This window comes from Leguminivora glycinivorella, chromosome 20, assembly GCF_023078275.1.
Source record: "Leguminivora glycinivorella isolate SPB_JAAS2020 chromosome 20, LegGlyc_1.1, whole genome shotgun sequence".
Lineage (NCBI taxonomy): Eukaryota > Metazoa > Arthropoda > Insecta > Lepidoptera > Tortricidae > Leguminivora > Leguminivora glycinivorella.
In genome coordinates this window covers 5652928-5675183 of record NC_062990.1, presented here as the reverse complement: position 1 = coordinate 5675183, position 22256 = coordinate 5652928, and the positions used below count along the sequence as shown (strand labels likewise).

Sequence of the window (22256 nt, the reverse complement as noted above, 5' to 3'; positions counted from 1 at the left end):
AGTGCTTCATCGTCGTAATTTCGAAATTTAAAGGGCAATGGACTTTCAAGAAGAATTATCGATAAACCATCTTTGTAAGGCTATCATTAGCTTAAAATATCTTCATACTTGTTTATTTCTGACCACATTTCAAACTGCGTAGGTTTATACCCGACTCAATCGCCATGGATCATCGGTTGTTTATTTGTAGTGCTATTTCAATGATCGCTCGTGGCTAGTTTGTACTTTGGAGTTAGAGCAAACAATATTATAAGGAAGAATTATATAGATAGACTAAAATCGTTATACAAGGCAACGTTTTCATTCGTTTCCAATCCCGACATAGATCAAAATTTGTTTATTTGTATTGCTATTTCAGTGATCGGGAGTGGCTTGCTGGTACTCGAGATAAGAGCAATGACTTTCAGGAAGAATTCTATCAGTAGACCATGATCTTTTCAAGGTTATAATTAGTTTCTAGTACAAGTATGTTCATACTAATTTATTTCTAAACGCACTCGTATCTGCGTAGGCAGATTCCCGACTCAATCGGCATAGATCATCATTTGTTTATTTGTAGTGCTATTTCAATGATCGAGATTTAGGGAGCAATGACTTCCAGGAATACTTATATTCATCGACGTTAAACCATCCATTTTTAGTATGACACACGCATTGGAACATTGCATAAAAAGGTCTACTTAAGTCGGGGATGTAACGCGTATGTTAGTCAGTAACACTCACACACCCACACCCACAGGTTACCAGTTCGCAAGAATAGTCTGTGTCAAGTGTCAATAGTCTGTGTAGCGAGGACCCCTTTACAATTTTTCTCTGAAGGAATCTAAAAACTTCAAATAGTAGTGCAAGCCATACTATAATAGTAAACATTTCAATACTAAACATAACAGATTAAGCCTTAGCTTACTTAGGATTACTTCCTAGAATCGCAATTCTAAATCAGCATGCTACATAATTTTACTAATCCGTATTGGAAATACAGGGCTTAGAGAAGCTATATTGGATTTAACAACTGTTGAACAGCATCGTTACAAACATAGAACACTATTTGTACGGAAATCCAATGGTCACTATCACTAATCCATACTAATATTATCCATACTTCCATATTAATATTATAAATGGGAAAGTGTGTGTGTCTGTTTGTTTGTCCATCTTTCACGGCAAAACGGAGCGACGAATTGACGTTATTTTTTAAGTAGAGATAGTTGAAGGGGTGGAAAGTGACATAGGCTACTTTTTGTATCTTTCTAACGCGAGCGAAGCCGCGGGAAAAGCTAGTATTTAATAATATACACTCTTCCGGGCGATTTCAACAATGGCCGTGCCCTTAAGGTACCTAACAAAGTGATTTTCCAATAGCATTAAATTTTAGTAAATCAAGAAAATGTCACTGACTACCGCTGTTCAATTCATTCATATATCATATCATATGTGGCGTTCATTATGCTACATTTATGTTGATTAGTCCTTATTGCACTTGAAGCATAACGACAATACTGTTATGGAATGTCAAATGCATTTTTTCAGTACAGATGGTGCTTTTTGCCCTAACTAGTGCGCAAAGTGGTTGATTCCTTTCTCCTCTCCTCAATTCTTTCGTGTTTTTTGTCGTCACTCGTTTCCAACATCCTCTTTTCCGCATTATATCGTGACGTACTAGTTTAAATTCAACGAGGCCCTTCAATAATAGAGTTGCGCCTCCTCGTTCACTGAAAAGATCGCTCCCAACTAATTCGATTTCCGAAGTGTACTAGTTCGTTCTTTTAGGACATTAAGTGCAGTAGTAGAGCGTGAGACAAATTGAGCGTATAACGTACAGTAACGCGCGCTCGTACTAGCCGACTCGCTCCTCTCGGTCCGAGTCAGTTTGCTGTCATTGTCACTCAGCGGCGCTTAGCTCCGTTCGCTCCTATACTGTTGCGCGTGTGTGAGTTTACTAAATGTACTAAAGAGCAGAATCATTTGGGACTAGTTGGTCTAGTACAGAGGAGGGTATCGTGTCTTTTGTACTATTAGGAAAATCTAACTAACAACATAATCTACTATAGGTTAATGACCCACCCCATCATTATCATAACAAATGTCCGGAGAAACAGCTCGTATCATTAGTGCGCGCTAATGAAAGCACACGCGGTCCAGAATGACAGAAAATGTCATAATTTACCGAGAGAGCGAACGTCGTTAGGCTTACGTGTTTATTTATTGTGTGACGCGAAAATGTGACTTGTGAATATAATTTGCGAAGTAAAGGTAAATAAGATAACAAATTTAAAAGTCTAGCGTGAGTTTTTACGTGTTAGAATGCGGCAGTCAATTAATTTGAATCCTAGGCCACTGTAGAACGTTTTCACAATTAACGTCAGTGACTTACTTATATGGCAAATAAAGCACGGTGTCAACAAGACAGCCAAGACAGGGTGTTCTACGACCATGCACTTATTTTTTAAATAGTTTTCTAGAGGTAGAATAACTCGAACAACTTTCTCGAATATGTACTGGATTTTGACACAAGATTTGACAGTTTTAAACATATCTATGGCTCATACCTCTTTTTTTTCTGCCTTTTAATGGAGTATGCCTGTCTGTCTGTCAAACGTGACCGTATGAATTTGACCGCATTGTGTTGATTAGATTTTAATTTGGGTATGATCGCGTAATAAAATAAAATCATAATAATCTTTTCGGAAATAATTAAACATTCTTAATCACACTCCATGCCTTCAGAAAACGACACGAATTCCAATCTGTATTGATTATAATAATGAATTACTCGTACTCATTTACATGAAACGGTTTTCATTTAGCGGCAAATAACGCATACCATTCATCAATATCAAATGAGGTGAAATAAGAAGATACGAAGTAAATACATCGGAGCAAATCAAACATGTATTACTTGTAAAACCGATTTACATTACATTTGAACGGTATTAATTGAATGTATCTTTGAATACCCATAAGTACTTACATTTGTATTTTGACGAAGAATATGGCGGATTACTTTCGTATTTGATTATGAATATCCATACTAACATTATAAATGGGAAAGTGTGTGTGTCTGTTTGTTTGTCGGTCTTTCACGGCAAAACGGAGCGACGAATTGACGTGATTTTTTAAGTGGAGGTAGTTGAAGGGATGGAGAGTGACATAGGCTACTTTTTGTCTCTTTCTAACCCCCCACTTCCCTAAAATGGAAGGTGGAAGTTTGTATGGTGCATTCCGCAATTTTCGAAATTTAGCGCGAGCGAAGCCGCGGGCAAAAGCTAGTGTATAATAATTTTGAAAATTGTACAATTAATACGTACGCTAACTTTACCTTTTTTTTTTCTCGGGTTTTACATGCACCAAGGCGTCCCGAAAGATAAAAACCACGAAAAGGGATAAAAGCCTTTTCCCCTCACTAGCTCGGAAACACGTGTTTTGTCCTTTAATACCAGCGGGTAAAAACGCATTTTATCCACTAGTGGGTAAAGTAATTTGACCTTGAATAAAGTCAAATTAACTGCTTTAAAGTTGATAAAAGTAGGTGAATCTAGTAATAAAGATGATTTACCACCTGTGGAAATACTGGAAGCAGTGATAAACGCATTTTTTGCGTTGTAGTTTCCTCGCTATAGTGAGGGGAAATGTTTTGTGTTACACTCGGGTGCAAATGTATTTTACTTCTCGTGTGTTAAAAAACTCGCAAGTTCAGGATTCTATTCTCGAACCACTCGCTTCGCTCGTGGTTCAACTATAGAATCCTTTCACTTACTCGTTTTTCAATTCCACACTCGGCGTTAAAATACAACTTTGCCCCCTTGTATAACAAATAACTATTTTACAGCAGTAGGAAACACGAAATCAAATGTGGAAAAAAGAGGTTTTTTTGTTCGAAATGTATTACGACTACGAGCAATGCAACGCATTTTATCTCTAATGGGAATGAGGAGGCACACTGACATTGTATCCCGCCAGGCGGCGCCTGTGCAAGTGTCTAGGCATGTCACGATCATTCATATGTAAGAGAGAGAAAACATATCATCTTCTCGCTCTCACGTATGGACTAATAGGGTGGCGCCATCTGTCATAACCTTTGAGTGTGCCTTCTCATTTGATATTTGAAATGTCAAAAAAGTGGTAGACCATGACTCTAAGTATAATAACAACATACGGAAAACTTGCTATAACAATTATTACGTAGCGAAACAGGGTCCTAGACATTCATCTTTTCTGAAGCACTTCTAGATACTACAGATGTAGTGCGAAAAGGTTTTCCTTCGTATTTTTCCGGAAACGTTCGTATTTGTCATGCTAATTCAGACAGTGTCAGTACGTCTTGTACTGAGACTTACTGAAATAGCATGAGTAGCATTACACGTTCGTACGTTTCCGTAAAAACACGAAGGAAAATCTTTTCGCACTACATCTGTACTTGAAACAGAAACCTAACATGAACACAATAAATTTCACCGTAACATCTGATAAATGTGTCGCGAAAGACAACATCCGACAATATATCATCGGTGTTGAAGATAAGTGGCTCTTGTTGATATATTGTAGTAATGGCTGGTATTGGATATTGGTCAGTTGTACAACTTGTAACAAAGGTGTAACTGGTCTTTGTGGTCGTACAACAAGAGTTACAATATATTTGTTGTGTATTCTTCATCGAATACAAAGTTCAATACTTACTCAAAACTTACTGTGACGAGTTTATATTAATATGCCCTATTCCTAGTCTGTAGTAGACATAGCTCGTTGCTATGTGAAATATGTGAAGCCCCATGGCTTTAATTTTACGTTAGGGAAACGAACGAACAACAACGAACTCCGTCTCCGCCTTGGGTGCATAACCATTCGACCGCGTGCATTTGTGCAAGCCCTTCTTCAGGCTTCAAAAACATCCAAATAAGTAACAAATCAGTTTACCAAATTTTAGTAAAGGAGAAGAGAACAATAGGCTACTACAAACGTCAAATTATTTTCAGTATAAATTGTGTGTTTTTTAAGCACTAGTGAGAGAAGTGGTTCATTATATGTTAGGTCGAAACTTCGGAGGGCCATCTGTAGGGTCCAGGGTGTGAGGATGAACACCCAGCAGACGACGAGCACTAGTGGATAAAATGAGTCTTCTCTTCACCCGCTGGTATTAAAGGACAAAACACGTGCTTTCGAGCTAATGAGGGGAAAAGATTTCTTCGCAGTATCTTTTAACTGAGTTGTTCTGAATGGACAACTTTTTTTCGATAAATCTAGTTAATAACACTAGAATATTTAACTGAAATTCCCAAATTGAAAGGGTCCATAATTTCCATTTTATCATTTTCGCTCCTGTATAGCCTCTTAAGTCTCACTATGTCATTGCCACTGATGTTCTCAAAAAGTTATCACTTCCATTACCCAGAATTCCCTTCTCGTTCGGTTATGACCCGCGGTAATGAGATTAAACCGTTAATGTTGGTTTACCCGCGGCCCCCGTGTCGGCCATGGCCGTCGGAGAGTGCTGAAGGGCTGAATAAACTAATAAAAATAAGACCATTCTCACTTGTTTTATTGCATATGAGGTTTGAGCCTTTTCAGTGCTGAAATAGCAGTTAGTGGACCTACATAAAATTAACGACCGTATCCTTATACCTACTCTGGGTTTTCTACGTACATTTTTAGTTTTTTACACTCCAGGTCATTTTTTTTTACTGGAGTATAGAGAAAAATATTAAAACTTATGCTCTGAGTTTATTTTGATAAGCTATCTCCATATCATTGAAGAACAAAATGTTAATATCATGTATGTATACACCGTCTTTTTTTTTTGTTTTCCGTTAAATTCAACACGTAGCTAGGTTCATTATCAGGAACCACCCAGTTTTAGTTAAAATCGCAAAAAAAATTTATTTCGCCATTTTCATACATAATGAGTTTATTAGTGTGAGAGACCCTTAAGAATAACATTCCAGTTAGTGTCAAATGATTGACGGCACATGTCAAAACAAATAACATTAGAAATTGGTAAAGGCTGTCAGCTATCACACACGTGTTCAGAGTTAAGACGCTAGTTTCTTAGAGAAATTAATTGTACCTATTTTATCTAAAGAACCGCCTTCCCTTAAAGTTAACGGAATTCAATAACAACAGGGTGTATAGCCAAAACACGAGCAGAAACATAGAACATCGACTCGAATAATCCAGGATAAATATGGTATCATTAATCTGTGGCTAATTAGTTGAAATAACGACATCGCTAATATAGTTCTAATTCCACGGGGGCTCATTACTCGAACGGTATTAGTTACACTAATATAATTAGTTGTAATGAAAACCCATATATTTCCTAGCATAATAAGTCAATTATTCGGGCAATGGGGAGGTAAAAACTAGTCATAGCTACATGATATTAAGCAGATAGACAATTTTTTATACGTAAGGTTTTTACTGATTGCGATCATCTTTCTCGAGGCTCCAATCTATTTCCAGTAAATATTTCATTTCGGTATCATTACCTAATACTCTTATATACTATTGGGAAGAACACTGTCAACTGCAATAATACGAGTATGTCACTCTTCGAAGGTTGAAAAAATATGTGACACATTTTTATGTCTCTACAAATAAGATAGTGCCAGATATTTCTGCGGCCTTCCTCGTGAACCATATTATTGCAGGTGACTGTACGCTTTATTAGGTAGGTAATTTCGCCCCCCTTTCGCCGACACAATTCCTCTAAAAATACCGTTACAGACGTTTGGAAACGGTTCTATTTCCATTTAAGCGCCCACGAGACAAGACGGGCAGTTCCGCAAAAATGGAAACGTTTTCTCACCCTCAGAAATATAGGTCAGCACATACATTCCGAAATAGACCAGACTGTCTGACAAGTTACACAGTCAGGGGTGGTGTTGCTGACGCCTACAGAAAACGGACGTAGGCGAATGTGTGCTTTGATATGAGTTTCATACTTTCTCACATTCACAGCGCGACATGCCACACTGTGGAAGCCTGGAAGGACGCCATACTTACGTCAGCACCAAAAGAAGTTATCGACTAAAAACAGTGCGCTCACAGAACAGACGTAGAGGCGAATGGGTGTGATGCGCTCTGATTAAGCGAGCTACACATATGCTCACATTCGAAGCAAGACTGCCATAAAGGTAACACTGAACACACTCACGGACTCATCTTGTTCAGTACATGATATCCTCCCTCCACCTCTGGCTCTATGGAACTTCTCGTACAATAAAATTTAGCGGATGCTTTACCATAGACTGTTTGGTACAACTGACCATTAGACCCTGGTGTTTGCCATAAGTCTGTGTCAACAATGAATATCCAAGACCTAAACACCCTTGAGCAAGGGGAACATGCAGTCAGGAATAGCTTGCAGTCCATTTGCCTAGACCACTCAAGTGGACTGCTCAAGAGCTACACGAGCTTATTACACCGTCCCCATTCTACCATCAGACTCTTAGACTCACGGCCGGTCTCCATCCTTACTTGCTAGATATTCCGCGAATTCGCACGAAGCGCTTTGCTTCTTCTCTTCTTATGCGCACTGCCAAGGAGTGGAATTCCTTGCAGGCGGCTATAATTCCGAGCTCATATAAACCGGCAACCTTCCAATCAAGGGTGAACAGGCATCTTCTGGGCGAGCTCACTTCATCGTAGGCCACGTCTTTGCCTTTGGCTAGTCTGTGGTCAAGAGTAAGCACATTTATTTTCTTCGTAGCTTCCCTCCTGTCACCTTAGAAGTCCGTATGGGCCTTGGCACATGTTACTGATCAACAGACTCTGGTTATCTCAAGAACTACAGTCTAGTTACCAGACAGTTGCGAGCAATGGGAACATGCAGTCAGGAATAGCTTCCAATCCATTTGCCTAGACCACTTTGAGCAGATGTAGGCTGTGTTTTCTTAGAAGATTCCCCGGCGTTTGCGGGATGTCTCAATGCTAGTCGCTTTGGGATGCCGGAAATAGAATCGCTTTTGGAGTTATGCTGAGAGACTTTAGGTGTTTTAATATGCAGAACGAAATTTTAAATGTAAGATACTGAATAGATAACGTGAATATGAACGGATTTCTTTCATGACTGTCAGTAGCAGCAGTAAAATTTGTGGTAATCATTTGTAAGTGAGTTTAGTAAAACATCCCAGTTTATCGCTTGATATAAAGCCGATTTGTCAGCTTATTCATATAAAGATATAAACAAATTTTGACGACCGGTCTGGCTCAGTCGGTAGTGACCCTGCCTGCTAAGCCGCGGTCCTGGGTTCGAATCCCGGTAAGGGCATTTATTTGTGTGATGAGCACAGATACTTGTTCCTGAGTCATGGATGTTTTCTATGTATATAAGTATGTATTTATCTATTTAAGTATTGTATATCGTCGCTTAGCACTCATAGTACAAGCTTTGCTTAGTTTGGGGCTAAGTTGATATCTGTGTAAGGTGTCCCCAATATTAAAAAAAAAAAAAAATCTCGTCTATGGCAAGCGACAAAGTGGGACATACATACATACATACATACAATCACGCCTGTGTCCCATAAAGGGGTAGGCAGAGCACATGAAACTACTAAAGCTTCAGTGCCACTCTTGGCTAATAAGGGGTTGAAAGAAAACGAAACTGTGACATTGCAGTGACAGGTTGCCAGCCTCTCGCCTACGCCACAATTTAACCCATATCCCACAGTCGCCTTCTACGACACCCACGGGAAGAAATGGGGTGGTGAAATTCTTAACCCGTCACCACACAGTCAGACAAAGTGGGACGTTTTACTAAAAACATTTCATTTGCAAGCAAATCAAAATAAAATCATGTTACAATTTGAATTAAAAGCTTGGAGTTGGAGAAATCAATGGACAAATGATTCCAATAATAGATAATTGCATGCAAAATTAATATTTGCTGACAAAAATTAGACCTTGCTTGTCTTCATGCAAATATAACAAGGCGATTAACTGTGCAAAGATGTGAAACTTCCTAATGCAAGCGTACTTTAACGTGTGTTGGCAAACTTGCAACGACCTGCCTTGAACATGCACCTAAAGACTGTTTAAGAAAGTTTAGGCACACTAAGCAGCTTCTTTAGGTTTTAAACGGTTTTAGACACCGTATTTTATGCTTTAGGTAACGTCATGTGCAACCGGCATAAACCTTTCCCGAGTATAGGTACAAACAAAATATCGAATATACTCCAATTCTTTGCGAATTCCATTTCATTGATATCAATATGAATCCAGGTAAGTGTAAGGCCTGCGACTGCGAAGGGCGTGCGACGTACGTGTAAATTAATTGAAACTCATAGAAGTGTCCTGAGTCGACGCTGCATACGGTGGACGCACGCTCGCTCCGCCCCGCTGCACGCTCCACTCCAAGCGTCCACTCATAACACAAAACGCATTGCCAACTAAACGCATAAGACATCCGCTTGGCAATTTAGCGGTATAAATACATACAAATAGAGATATTTATACGTACAGCTCACTCGGTTACGCATAAACGTCAAACGGAGTAATAAACCGACACAAATAGGCCACCAACGCTACAGTTAGTCATTTAGCTAGTAAATCTGGAGCTACATTATGGGTTTCGAGACGACGAGGTTTAGACACGGTAGTTTCGTGTTGAGTAAATATGCGTGTATGCAGTTCGTTTTCAGATATCTAAAGAAGAATCCATACTAATATTATAAATGGGAAAGTTTGTGTGTCTGTTTGTTTGCCCGTCTTTCACGGCAAAACGGAGCGACGAATTGACGTGTTTTTTAAGTGGAGATAGTTGAAATGATGGAGTGACATAGGCTACTTTTTGTCTCTTCCTGATCCCCCACTTTCCTAAAACGGGGGGGGGGTGGAAGTTTGTATGGAGCATTCCGCAACTTTCGAATTTAACGAGAGCAAAGCCGCGAGCAACAGCTAGTAAGAGTAAATAAATATATACGTAAAGTTTCATCTTTATTTAGAAAGCAAAATCAGGTAATTAATCAAAATTAAAAATAATTATATAGGAATGTAGGGGTCACACCACACTATTTTAGAAAGAAAAGCTTTAAAAATGTTCATCGCCACTTCTAAAAGTAGTAGATAGGAAGTATAGGAACTGCCACATAAAAAATTACTAAGGACGATTTTACACACATCTACCTAGTGTTTGGATGCTCCAGAACTGCTTGTATTGCGGGTACAAAAGTAGTCAGTATTGTTCTAACCAGAACACATAGAAGGTACAGTCAACCAATTGGAACCCTAGGCCACTGTAGAACTATGTCATAGTGATGTAAGATCGTTATCAAGGTGCACTTTTCGTGGCAAATGGTACGGTTGGCAAAAAAAAACAAATACATTTAATTATTCACTTTGTTCTTAACTACAAAATAAATACTTACCTTCTTAGGATTACACCTCTACGGTACTACAAAGCCTTTTCCGACCAACTAAAACAATATACGTCGAATGACATTAATTATGTCATAAAAATATATTACGCGAAGTGTATATTAGACTTATATTGACCGGGATATAGACCGTGATTACCTTTTTGATTTTTCACGGTCTATATCCCGGTCAATATAAGTCTAATGAAAATAACCGTGAATCATTCAAAACTCTTAAGTGTATATTATTTTAATCCAAATAGTCAAATTAATGCACTAAAGCAATGTAATTTCATGAAATAAATAATATCAATATATCAATATCACTCTAGATACGAATATCTAGAATTGTTATTCAAGTATAGTTCAAGTCAAAAGTAGTGCATGAAGCCAAATATGTTATTTATTTAATCAATGTATTATTTATTCAATATAATTTAGATATATTTCATAATTTGTTAAGTATATAATGTTTTAAATACTTGTGTATTTGTTTTTTTGCCAACCATACTCTGCCACCAATACAGCACGCTGATAACGATCTTTAGCTGATGTTATAAATCAGATTGTAAGAAATCTCTTACTGCTTGTCATTTTCACATGGTTGTATAGTGGCCTAGGGTTCCAATTGGTTGACTATACATGACATAATTAAAAATACTCCACAATGTGTACATAAAAAAATCCACATTATCACCATTAGTTGACGTAACCTACACTCGACAACACAAATCTATGAGCAGTATGTGCCCAGTGTTTAGTCCATCGATTTCACCCAATAGCCTAATTGATTGCTGATTCTACCAACTCTCAAATAGTCCTTACGCCTGGGGGTTGCTGCCTCCTCGTGCGTCCCATGACATGGCAACGGCATCCAATCAGTTTACCCCTTACATCCTATTAAAACATTCACATGTTGCCTTCGGCAGACAAGGCAAGCTAAGACGGACGTCTGTCTATCATTTGTCACCATGTCTGTCACGCTCTAAGGTATGTAAGTGCGAAAGTGACGCATGATAAGTGACAAAAACACGACCATGATACGTCCACAGAACACCATTGGTAGAAAAACAATCTGGCTCCGCGGTCGCGAGCGTCTCCCAAAGATCCAGCAACAGTCTATGGAAATTCCCATCACATACTAGAAGATATATTGGACGTTAGATGACGTTGGGCGCGAGCAATCGCTCTCGAGCGCTATTAATAATCGTCAGGTCGAATACCTGAGAAAGGTCGCCACTATTTCTGTAGCGTGCACTTACGTTGCGTTGTGACGTGGGTTCCTATGTGTGATAGTATTAACCACAGGATATTAGCACGGTGAAGCGACGCGCGAAAACTATCTGTTAACCGGGAATGCTATTTCAAAAATATATCTTCGGATCGCGTTCAAATGTATCTGTAACCGTTTAATTGTGCTCCATACGTATAGTCCAATATAAGAAAAAAAAATATTACAGGACATTCTTAGGGATCATCCATAAATTACGTCACACGTTAAGGGGGAGGGAGGGGGTCGGCGAAGTGTGACAATGTGTGACATGGGGGTGGGAGGGGTCCTAAAGTTCGTGACGTCACATTTCAAAATCTTTCATAATCTAAGGATTAAAACACGAACTTTAAACTGTTACTTTATGAAAACCTCATAAGCATATACTTATACAAAATTACAAATACAGGAAGTTCGTTAACCGGATGATTTTAATTTATTATTCACAATCATTTCCGTATTTAATTGACATACATTTTAATAATAATTATTTTTTAAATCATTTTTTTCTTTTTAATTATCTTCCATTTATTTTCTACCATTTATTTAATCTTGATTCATTTATGCATATGTTAATATAATCACCCATGTAAATATTGTAAAAATTGTATATATGTAATTATATGAAACTATTTCGTACGCCAAAAGGCACATCATGGCTGTTCTATGAAGTACTATGTTACCACTTATCTATTATGTACCTATGATGAACGAATAAATAAATTGAAATTGAAATTGAAAATTGAAATTGAAAAGCCGAAAGTAGGCGATAGTCTAGGCCATTTAGAACATTCTTTAGCTATGTCTTGGACAAAATTTGATTCGTCGTTTTTTTTTTTACTTTTCGGCGAAAACTCCAAAATTTCAGACTAAATCGATAAGCGTACTCTTGTTATTGTATTAAGTTGTTTTGGTTTTATTTCGTATTGTAAAATGTCTATCGTATACTATAAAATAAGTTTGAAATATATGTGTCTAAAGAAAAACAAACTACAGTGATTTAAAAATTGAATAACATAAAAAAAAAAATTGGAGCGATTACTTCGGCCTATAAATAAACTAAAATTTGTCTAAGGTACCATATAGCTAAAAAATGATCTAAATGGACTATCACCTATTTTCGGCTTCGCATCCTGTTATAAAAGATACCAATTGTTTTGCAGGGGTTTCAAAGCACGTAGGTTATATACATTTGTCACACACACACACCAACAGGTGGAAAATATTAACTGCAAAACATCAAACAATTTAGCTTGATACGCGCTCGCACATTATACGCGATTTAATCCGTTTCCATAGTTTTATTTCATGAGTAACTATCGCGGTAACCGAAGACAATATAATTTAGCTTGATTCAATTTTTTAATATTTAAGAGTCAAAATAATCATTTAAACGTTTATTCTACTAGCCATACCCGTGGACATCAAGTTAAAATGACCATGAAATTACTTTGCACTCTTGTAGATAAAATGAAACTTTGTCATTCGTTTTTTGAAGTATCAAGAGAGCCTTTACCTGTTGGCGTGGTAAAGAATAATTCAAGCACATAAATGGAAAAAAGATTGATTTCTAACCGCTGTTTTTATCCAGCAATTGCTACATGTAAATATGTGACGTCACACTAGGGAGGGGGGAGTCTAACAAATGTGACCAACTGTGACAAGGAGGGGGGGAGGGGTCAAAAATCATGATTTTTAGTGTGACGTAATTAATGGATGATCCCTTACACAGATTGACTGAGGCCCACGGTAAGCTCAAGAAGGCTTGTGTTGTGGGTACTCAGACAACGATATATATAATATATAATAGTTATTTGTTATACAAGGGGGCAAAGTTGTATTTTAACGCCGAGTGTGGAATTGAAAAACGAGCAAGCGAAAGGATTCTATAGTTGAACCACGAGCGAAGCGAGTGGTTCGAGAATAGAATCCTGAACTTGCGAGTTTTTTAACACACGAGAAGTAAAATACATTTGCACCCGAGTGTAACACAAAACTTTTCCCCCCACTGTAGCGAGGAAACTACAACGCAAAAAATGCGTTTATCCCAGCTTCCAGTAGTTCCACAGGTGGTAAATCATCTTTATTACTAGATTCACCTACTTTTTATATTAATTTTAAAGCAGTTAATTTGACTTTATTCAAGGTCAAATTACTTTACCCACTAGTGGATAAAATGCGTTTTTGCCCGCTGGTATTAAAGGACAAAACACGTGTTTCCGAGCTAGTGAGGGGAAAATACTTATATACATAGAAAACATCCATGACTCGGGAACTAATATCTGTGCTCATCACACAAATAAATGCCCTTACCGGGATTTGAACCCGGGACCGCGGCGTAGCAGGCAGGGTCACTACCGACTGCGCCAGACCGGTCGTCAGTCCAGTATACTAGTAGACTATAAGAACTCTATGGCATTTTACATCGTGTCCGAATAGCAATCAATATTAAATTCTCTAGGATATGCATTATGTAAGAGTTTTGAATGATTCACGGTTATTTTCATTAGACATATTGACCGGGATATAGACCATGGTTACCTTTTTGATTTTTGTCGAGCTCCCGATATTTATTTTGACGCAGCTGCATGCATCATGATCACGGAAAACTGACGAAGGTGGGTGGATGTTAAGTTGATAACAATTAGCCAAAAAAAACTGAACGGTCCGACATAGATAATTTCATTGTTATTCAGATTCTCAAATTTCGTTACGATTAATTAAGTTTGAAGTGAGAAGGAGGAAACAGTCGAGAGCGGAACTTTTTGCAATATCTTTTAACTGAGTTTTTCTAAATGGACTATTTTTTTTTTTCATAAATCTAGTTAATAATACTATTATATTTCAATAAACTCCCCAAATTGAAAGGGGACCTTTCCATTTTAGCATTTCGCTCCTGTAGCGTCTTAACATAAAAAAATAATCAACCGCGCATTTGATAGGCTTTTACAAACATTCACCCTCTTCTCAAATCTTACACTCTGGAGGTAGGAAACCCTACAAATCTCAATATTTATCCTGTGGGAGAGCAAAGAAAACAGCCACCAGGTTTAGCAACCCTATGTCGTTGGGTTATGGTTGAGGAATGGTCAACAAACCGGAAGCAGTCCGATGGACCAATACAAATACGGTTGGTTTTTTATTCTCATTGGTTTAGCGAGTAAAGGCAGAGATGGTTTGGGTGATCCAATTTAATGACATGTAAGTACCTCTATAATCTTAAAATTTTAAACAAGGCGACTTACAACTTTATGGGATTATCCACACACAGGCGACGTGCCGCGCCGCTCGAGTGTATAGAAAATAAGTCTAAAAAACTAACAAACTCTCAAAAACGTCTACGTCAACGCGGGCGTGGCGCCGCGTCGCTTGGAAAGCGCCTTACGTCTTTCATATACATAATGTACTGAGCAAACGTTTATTAAATTAAATTACAATCATGTGTTTAAATCATCAGACGAGAATAGTCGTAATAGCAGGCTACAAGCAGAAAGACAGAAAAAAATACGGACAGATATCAGAAAAAGGAGTGCTATGAAAATGGCTCTATATCAACGATCACTCACACAGTGTAATTTAAAAAACGTCTCCTCCTCATCATTTCATATATCATCATCATCATCAATCATCATCATTTTGATCATTTCAATCATGATCATTTTGTATAGGAAGGACGTAAGACGCGGTACACTCGGGCGGCGTGGCGCTGACGTCCGTTCCGCGTCTTAAGACATGCATCGCCTGAGTATGGGTTGCCGCTAAGCTCGTGTAGGTGAACGTGTCATGCTTGTATGAGTGAGATATGACAGGTTTTTGACAGGCTGATGTAACTGTGAGGTAACCGAGAGCGCGTGGGCGGTCAGCGGGGAGCGGGAGTGGCCATACTGTACAATAGTCGTCTGCAAAATTCTGCAAAAGGTGGGTTCGTCTGCCGAAGCCACCGTATAGCCGAATTATGTGTGGGAATGGCTCTATGGTGGTACTATTGGCCAGGGACCTTTAATATCTATATATCTATGGCCTTTGCTCGCTCACCGATTGCAACCTCCGAATCCTCTATTGACGTATCAAACACATTAACTATTTATTTGCACGAAACCAGTGGATCGCATGCTGATGCGCATAAATCTTCGCTTGGGTGTTTTATTGTTACGTAAATGGATGGCTAGGTTGTTTATAGGAAGGTTTTGTGTTGTTCTGCAAGTCAATTTTACTAGTTACTTGGATTGGATCTAGCCATGTTTAACGGAACTGTGTATACCAATGAAAATGGTAAATAATCCATACTCAATATTATAAATGAAAAAGTGTGTGTGACTGTTTGTTTGTCCGTCTTTCATATTATATTTGATATTTTTCGGTGGGAGATGGTTGAAGAGATGGAGAGTGACATTAGGCTACTTTTTGTCTCTTTCTAATCTCCTAAAATGAGGGGTGGAATTTTGCATTTTTAGGGTTCCGTAGTCAACTAGGAACCCTTATAGTTTCGCCATGTCTGTCTGTCCGTCCGTCCGTCCGTCCGTCCGTCCGCGGATAATCTCAGTAACCGTAAGCACTAGAAAGCTGAAATTTGGTACCAATATGTATATCAATCACGCCAACAAAGTGCAAAAATAAAAAGTGGAAAAAAATGTTTTATTAGGGTACCCCCCCTACATGTAAAGTGGGGGCTGATATATTTTTTTTTCATTCTAACCCCAACGTGTGATATATTGTTGGATAGGTATTTAAAAATGAATAAGGGTTTACTAAGATCGTTTTTTGATAATATTAATATTTTCGGAAATAATCACTCCTAAAGGAAAAAAAAGTGCGTCCCCCCCCCCTCTAACTTTTGAACTATATGTTTAAAAAATATAAAAAAATTCACAAAAGTAGAACTTTATAAAGACTTTCTAGGAAAATTGTTTTGAACTTGATAGGTTCAGTAGTTTTTGAGAAAAATACGAAAAACTACGGAACCCTACACTGAGCGTGGCCCGACACGCTCTTGGCCGGTTTTTTTTATACTACATCGGTGGCAAACAAGCTGAAAGATGGAGCATTCCGCAATTTTCAAATTTAACGCGAGCGTATTAACCGCGGGCAAAAGCTAGTACCTAAATAATAGATCATAGGAACCCAAAATATCAACATATACTTCTCGCTGGAAAGTCTAAACACATGGATTCCCTAAGAAGCAATGTCTATCAAAAAATTCCACTTCAAAATATCCGTCAAAATGTTACGTTCCTCCCAATTCCCAAAGTGAAACGAAGCCAAACAAAACTCAGTAAACGCACGATGCGTTCACGTCCAATATCGATCACCGGTAAACATTGTCAAGCGTTACATGAACTGCCCCCAGGAGGAGCATATACGCAACCGGCAACCGTATGTACGGTCAAGGTATTAAATAAAGATGCAAAACAAAGTGGCAAAAATATGAAAAATATGTTTATTGTCCATGCTGTAAGGTTGTGGATCTGGATACATCTTTTCGACACTTTGTCTGCATCTTTACTTAATACCATGACTGTACAGTTTACATTCCGTAACTCGCAATTTTTTACAACCTTACACTTGTGAAGTAAGGCACAGTTTTAAACAATTTCAAAAATGGAGATACTATTGTTTTAGTAAGAGATATAAGCACGGACACACGTCGTGGGTGACCATTAAAATGACGGACGAGCGAAAGCGAATAAAACTGCCCGTTACACTTTACGGATGAAAACATTACACCTGTCCTGAACCGGATGAAATTCCTAGACTTCACAAATAAACAGTCTAGTGAAGACATGTAGCAATCAGGGTGACCATTAAAATGATAGATGCGCGCGAATGCGAGGCTAAAAACGGACGGTGTGACGGCCTGACGGACTGACGGTGTATTAGTGTAGGGTGACAAGCGTTTTGACATGTTGCATTCGTACTGTTGTTATGATTGTGCTAATTTTTAACCCCCGACGCAAAAACGACGGGGTGTTATAAGTTTGACGTGTCTGTCTGTCTGTCCGTCTGTCTGTCTGTCTGTCTGTCTGTTTGTCTGTCTGTGTGCGTGTCTGTCTGTGGCATCGTAGCTCCCGAACGGATGAACCTATTTAGATTTAGTTTTTTTTGTCTGAAAGCTGAGTTAGTCGGGAGTGTTCTTAGCCATGTTTCATGAAAATCGGTCTACTATGTCGCGGTCGGGGGTTCTTTCAAAATTTTTATTTTGTGGTTAGGTTAGTTATGTGTCTTACTCATACAGACATTTCGGATCGATTATGTGAATCATATCTAGATTTTTCATTATATCCGTACTCGTACACCTAATTTTAGTTTCATTCTATAGGGTCGTTGAGTTAAACTAAGAATCGAAAATATCTGTTACCAGTCAACTGTAATATCGATTTCAAATAAAGAGTGAACATGTAGGTAAGCATGCTCTATCTATCAGACCACACTGGATGCTTACTATCAGATGAGACTGTGGTCACATGTACAGTCACCGACAACCGGCAATAGCATCGCACAAAAAGACGGCCGCAAAAATATCTGACACAACCTTCTTTTTGTACGATATTATTGCCGGTGACTATACCTTCAGCCAAAAAACAGCCAGACAGGTAATAATTGTAATAAACAAAAGCCTTTCAAAATTAATTGCATCCTCCTCCAATAGTCCAACTAGCCATTTTCCTCTTCCCCCATTTCGAGTCATCTGTCATCGTCAAGCAAGTTTGACAGCGCCATCTGTCATCGCGTCTCCAGTTCAGGACCCCTTGCGTTGTCAAGAAAAATAGAAAGGTTAAATAATTGTGGCAAATATTAGGACGGGGAAATTACATTTTTTCGCTACGCGGTCGTGCTACGCGATCTATAGTATACCTATAAATATGACAATCATAAATCGCTGTAAAAAAAAGTAAAGACTGAACGTAATTTTGCAACTAGTGTCACTGCCATGAGTTTAATGCGTTACTATTCGAAATCGTAAAAATCACGAAAATTTACATCCATAGTATGGAGAAAAAAAACGGCCCAAACGGTGACTTACTTTACTGTTACTTGTCTGTTATTTTAGTTATTAAAATAAGTAAACAAATAATTTATTTGATTTCGGGTATGCACAAAATTTGTCGGTTAATCATCCAAATACAATAAGTGAGCGGATCTGTCAGTGAGCGACGTGTCTTTAACCTACACCGTGTCCAATAAGTCCGAATACTCACATTTTACCTCAGTTCTAAAGATATAGGGATCACAGGCCATCAAATTCTTATTTAAACTAAAGAGTATATTCCTTTTTATAAAATACAAGCACAAAGTTCATGAAATTTCCGAAGTGTCTAAGAAAAACAAAGAGGTAAAGTGCCAACAAAATACTTGCTCGGCACGCAGGTGACGAGTTATTTTTTATAAGCAGAATCTGTATGTGATAAAACAGACGCCACGTGTCCAAAATAAACTATTATGGGTACCGAGGATAGATAACGTTCCGGGGAACTAGAAAAATGTGTCTAGGTTCCAGAGCTCACCATCGGCCCAGGTGTGGGATGCAGTATGTAAGCGAGGTAAACTACCTTCAGTACTTACAGATAAAAGCGTTAAAATCAACGTTTTTTTCTTTAAAACCAAGGTTTTGGAGAAAAAAATGCCTTAAAGTTAAAAAGGATGCTTGGGAATGAGTATCATGTAACTATTTAATAGTGTTGCGAATAATGAGTGCAATGATAATTTGAATGGATTAAACAGTGAGAGTGGCAATAGTGTTGTGGACTTAACTGAAAACCAAATGGAGGACTTAACTTTTCTTAAAAATACCGAGGAAAAAAGTATGAGTAGGTCAGACAAGAGAAATTTAGAGGACAGTGAGGTCGAGGACAATGACTGGAATAAAGTGGGTTCCGCAAAAAAACGGGCAGACCGCAGACGCTCTAGAAGCCCGCTACCAGCTGACAACCACATGGATCAGAGTATTTTTGTAAACGAAATTATAGAAGTGTGTGTGACCAGCTCAAGTATGTTACCTAAACAGATAGCTCTTGCCAAAATCCTTAAAGACGGACATGTCAAAGGTATTCTGAAAGTGAAATATCTCAACCCCTATAAAATTCGTATACAATTTGACGGCTCTGCCAATGCTGATATATTCATGTCCTCTGAAAAGATAAAACAATTAGAATGGAGATGTCAAAAGACGCTTGAAGTAGGTGTTTCATATGGCATAGTTAAAGACATCGACGTGGATTTAACTGACGAAGAAATTTCCACGTATATAAGAAGTGACATTGAACTTATTTCAGCCAGACGTCTCAACAAAAGAAGTGACGAAGAGGAGTCTGGATGGAAAAAATGTGACAAGGTACGACTATGTTTCAGAGGCAACCAGCTGCCGTTGTATATTTACGTTCATGACCTAAGGATTGCAGTAGACCCATATATCTTTCCGGTAACACAGTGTTCAAAGTGCTGGAAGTACGGTCATTACGGCAAACAGTGTCCCGCTAATAAACCCACCTGTCCGAAATGCTGTGGAAAACACGCTAATTGCGACACAAAAAATTATAAATGTGTTAATTGTAGCTTGCCTCATATTGCACTCTCAAAGTTGTGTCCAGTTTATGCTAAAGAAAAGAGGATAAGAGAATTGATGTCAGAGTTCAACTGCTCCTATAAACGGGCCTTAACCTTGTATGTAGCTCCATCCTCTCCTACACACGTAGACACCAATGTTGTAGCACAGAATAACCCCGAGGAGGCATTGAATAACATTAATAGGCATCACACTAAACCTATTGTCAGCGAGGCACCTGAAACCGCCGATGTTCAAGACGACATTAACACGACTTATGCTACAATAGTTCAAACTACGGCAACTATACATTCTGAAAAACCTCTGAGAACCAATAACCCATCGGGTAAAAGCAGACCGACACGATCGCATCAACAACGGAGGCAAAGCGACAGTTCTCGTATTGATGACTGGGCCATGTCGGACTTGGAAAACACAGAAACACGAGAGGTGACTACTGAACCAGATACAAGAGGAAAGCCACGAAAACCAGTGACAGACTCACTCCGCAATCTCCTCGACAAATTAAAGGAAATAATATTTACGAAACGTAGCTCTATAAAGGACAAATTTTACTCCATTATTCAGACATGTATAGAGTGGGTAGTTACGTATATGGTTGAAAATATTTCTGAGTGGACAGTACTTAAAAATCTGTTATCTTCATTAAGCTAAATATTTTTCAGTGGAATGCACAAAGTGTGAGGCCAAAAGCGATCGCCCTGGAACAACTTTTAGTTCAAGAACGGATTCATATTTGCGCAATAAGCGAAACCTGGCTTGAACCAGATAGTAATTTTAAAATAAATGGTTACAACATTTTTCGCCAAGATAGAAATGACGGATATGGGGGTGTTGCTATTATAACGCACTTCTCAATACAAGCACAAAAGTTCAGGGTAAGCAGTCCTAATTCAAAAATCGAGACTATTGTAGTAAAAATACACAACTGTGGACCGATTGAATTTGTCTGGTCGATATATTGCCCTCCTAGCAGCATCACAACTCAAGCAGACTGGGATCATATGTTCGGAACCGTGCAAGATAAATCTCTCGTTCTCGGCGATTTCAATGCCCATCACTCAAATTGGTCTGACAAAATGAATTCTAGAGGACTACAGATTTTTGATTCAATAATGGATAATAATCTCATAACCTTGAATGATGGTCGACCTACTCGATTAAAAATGGTAAACGGCAGATTACAAAGCTCAACTCCGGACATATCCATAGCCTCGACGGACCTGGCAACACAACTAAACTGGAATGTTACCAACGAGTCATTAGGCAGCGACCATCTCTTTATTAAAGTGAGCATTGACATAAGCGTACAAAGAAAAAATATTAACTTCAAATACAACTTTAAAAAGCAGACTGGGAGGCGTACAAGAATCATTTAGAAAATATGTTCAATAACCATAAACTCTCCGGTGATATACAGACAACTTACGACTCGTTTTTAAACTTCATATTATCTGCAGCGAATAAACATATTCCGAGTGTAAAAATCAACAGGAAGCCATTAAAAAAGTTTGATCCTAAACCATACTGGAACACTGAATTGTCGAAAGCGGTTGCAGAAAGGCGGTTAGCGTTGGTCCGGTTACGGAGAAATCCCACCCCATCCAATTTGGCCGTATTACAAGAAAAAGTTCGTATAGCACAGGCCAAAATAAGACAAGCTAAAAGTGCCAATTGGCAAAAGTTTTGCGCATCCATCGACGAAGTGACTACGGCCAGCGAGATGTGGACCAAAATGAAATGGTTAAAGGGACATAATACTATCAAACCGATTACAGATTTCGACTCTGTTTCCAATATGTTAAAGCATTTGGCTCCTGATTCCGCTTCACCTCAACAACCAGAGTTTTTCTCTACGAATCCTGAATTGGCGGTTCCGATTTCCCGCCAAGAGCTAGAAAACTGCATTAAGAAGAAAGACACAGCTCCGGGATGTGACGGTATATCATTTACCATGATTTCTAATCTTCCGGACAGTGGAAAATTGGTTCTATTGGATCTGTATAACAAAATCTTGTGTCATGGTTACGTTCCTCACCAGTGGCGTGATATAAAGATTGTTCCTATTCCTAAACCT

General features: G+C 38.5%; 1 protein-coding gene across 3 annotated transcripts in view; it reads right to left on the bottom strand.

Moving 5' to 3' along the window:
• Positions 1 to 22256, bottom strand: part of LOC125237236 (heterogeneous nuclear ribonucleoprotein L) — a 688519-nt gene that overhangs the window by 588053 nt on the left and 78210 nt on the right. The gene's annotated exons all lie outside the window — the stretch shown is intronic.